The sequence below is a fragment of the Schistocerca gregaria genome, chromosome 3, assembly GCF_023897955.1.
Source record: "Schistocerca gregaria isolate iqSchGreg1 chromosome 3, iqSchGreg1.2, whole genome shotgun sequence".
Lineage (NCBI taxonomy): Eukaryota > Metazoa > Arthropoda > Insecta > Orthoptera > Acrididae > Schistocerca > Schistocerca gregaria.
Window position 1 is genome coordinate 56,982,399 of NC_064922.1, and position 3,010 is coordinate 56,985,408.

The following is a 3,010-nucleotide window of genomic DNA, read 5'->3' on the forward strand; positions in this document are numbered from 1 at the left end:
TGCTGCCCGTGTAACTTCGGCGTAATTGAGAGGAAGGGTCGTCACCGTAGAAGGAGTCATAGATTCACCTGTCGGGATTTGAGTAAGCCGTCGTCGGGGACAATCCGAACGGACGTGCCCTACTTGGCCACAACCAGAGCAAGTGCGTGGCTGACCGTCATACATAATGATCGCCCTACATCCGCCGATGACAAGATAGGACGGAACATGTTTGGTCAATTCAATTTTAATCTGTCGTACCGCGTTCTTAACGGGGTACGTTGTAAAGGTGGTCCATTCTTCTGCCATATGGCTGATCACTCCGCCGTAGGGCTGGAAAGCCGCGCCGACTACGTCCGGTGGTACTTCAAAAGGGAGTTCGAAGACGCGTATCGTACGTAGGCCAAGCCCCGCGTGATCGATAGAGACCGCCCCAATATGGCCATCAGAATGTTTGAATTTAAGACCGTTCGCATGTGCGCTCACGATTCTGTTGCACACCTCGTCATTTACTAGCTTGACGTAGACAACACTGCTCGTGATAGAGATATGGATACCAATTATGTCTCGCGGGAAAATTTTAACGTCGTCACGTAAGAAACGTTCCACTTCAAAAGCTCGCGGTCGTGCATGATCGGGTTGAAAACTGATCTTGATGGTGGTTTGTCTGTATGAATGTGCCATGGTGCGTCGGTAGTGACGGACTCCAAACAGGCGACAACGCAGTAGTAAACAACTACGAGCACTCGCGACCACGCGGACGGGACGTAAACAAGACGTCCTCGCCGCAGCGCTGCGGAAAGCAGACTGACCATTAGGCCACACGGTCACTGACGACCAAGTATAACTTATATACGACTCATCTCGAAACGCTCACACCCCAGAGGAATTGTGTTTTCGTTCTACACAGACGCTGCCCCTTGCTGTTTCCCACCCTTTCGTCACATTCAACCTCTTACGAGACCGACCAAATATAGACTGGGAAACAAAACCACACTTTGTGCATTCGCAATCGAAGACAGCGCGTCTCTCGCCGCATTTGCTACGATGGCCATTTGCTACTTCTGCAGAAGCGGCGGCGACGACGGCCGCGAGAGGCTCTGAGATATGTGAAAAATACATCTATAAGATATAATTCAGACTGCCTCGTCCCACCTTATGCTGTACCACTTTGGCAAATGCTTTATCTGCGCTATTCCCCTTAATCACATCTGAAAGTAATTCTTATATAACGCCTGTCGCTAATTGTTCGTCATCCCAGATACTGTTTGCTATACGGTCACGACGTGCAACTGATTTCGAAAATTCGTCGGCCTCCTGTGAGGATCGAACTCACGACCCCTGGTTTACTAGACCAGTACTCTGGCACTGAGCTAAAGAGGCGCGGCCTAGCTGTTCTTTTGCGTACTTCGTTCTTACGGTCGTCTGGATCATCAGTCTTCAGCTGACAACACTTCATATCACCGACTAATATTTGCAGCTTTGGCGACCCATTACTGCTTGGCTACGCATGTGACACGTAACCGATGTGCTCTCCAAACAACAACACTTGCATTTCAGAACATGTCTTTCACACATGACTACAAAATCACCTTCACTTTCAAATACAGTTTCCTTGCGACTGACAGAGACGTAGGCAAAGTTTAAAGTTGCTATTTCCATTACATAACGTTAATCAGAAAAACGGTAATTTACATCTGCAGCGGAACAAAATTCCGTTCCGCCCAGCGTGGGGCTCGAACCCACGACCCTGAGGTTAAGAGTATCATGCTCAAGCGACTGAGCTAGCCGGGCTGCCTTTTAATTTTTTTAAATTTTTTAATTGTTTATTTTTTTTATGCATCTGAGCGCTAGGCAGTCGGCGGCAAGGCGGGCAGGCGTCGCATCCTGAGGCCTGGCCACGATGTCACCGCCATACCCCGCACTCATTCGCATGGTTTTGTGATTTTATGTTATGGCTATTTGTGTATTATTCATTTTTGTATTAATTTTTAAAGTGGCATCATGTGCGCCAGTGTTTTTATACATATAAACAGAATGTTAAAATAAATCCATGTCTGGTCTTAGGATTACGCAGCACACTATGAAATCCAGCACAGCAGATACTCTAAGTTGGTCTTCGCGTACAAATAATTTTCCCAGTTTCCATGTCGTTTATTGGTATGGTGAATTCTGTTGCCAGATGGTTGATTGTGGATTCCTGCTTCTCAAAACCTTGAGCATGCTATGCGTTTGAAGATGCGCGCTGGTAACGTGGGGGCACCATAGAGCAGGGACATGCCAAACAACCATTTCCCGTATTATAAGTCCTCTTGATAGGAATAATAGAAGCTGCAGAAAACTTCTGGTTCTTACTAAATCTTTGTGCAGCTTTGATGAAAGATAATGCGAAATGAAAGTAAACAAATGAGGATCCTCTTCAGGGTGTCGCACTGCGGAACCAAAAGTAAAGTGCTTTCATTGCAAAACGAAAAGGAACACCAAAATACAATTAAATGTTCGAGGCCGAGTGCACGATGTACTCTGTACCGTCTATTGATCCATGATGCAAATCACCCACATCTGACGGTGCGGAGCAGACCAATCCATGGAAACAATAACAATAATAACATAGTAGTGAAAAAAAAGAAAAACTCCGCCCAATGGATTTAGAAACTTAAATTCTTCCATCACTTAAAGCAATAGTGAGAAAATATTGGAACTGGTCTTTATACTGTCGCAATTTCTTAATCGCATAGTACTCTTCGATGAGGTACATCTGATAATCGTGTAGCGTTGCCGTTGTATGGACGAGCATGTAATAGACGAACTGGCCCATGAGCCAGACATAACTATTATTCTTAGATTGAGGATAAAGCTGCCAGTCCGGTCGGAGCGCGTCTTGAAGTTGAAAGGAAGTATCCGACGTCCTATTAATGACAGCGAGTTTCTTTCGTGTCCACTGCCATATCTGTGTTTGATCCCTGCAGTGGAAGAGATGCGGCAGGGTTTCCACTAGGTTACACTTCGCACAAAACGGGGTGGGCCGCAG

General features: G+C 46.2%; 2 non-coding genes across 2 annotated transcripts; both read right to left on the reverse strand.

The window, feature by feature from the left end:
• Positions 1-1,290: 1,290 nt before the first annotated feature.
• On the reverse strand, positions 1,291-1,362 carry Trnat-agu (transfer RNA threonine (anticodon AGU)). Its single transcript has one exon. It is a non-coding gene; the product is annotated as a tRNA-Thr (tRNA).
• Positions 1,363-1,700: 338 nt separating this feature from the next.
• On the reverse strand, positions 1,701-1,773 carry Trnak-cuu (transfer RNA lysine (anticodon CUU)). The gene has a single exon. It is a non-coding gene; the product is annotated as a tRNA-Lys (tRNA).
• Between the last annotated feature and the right edge of the window lie 1,237 nt (positions 1,774-3,010).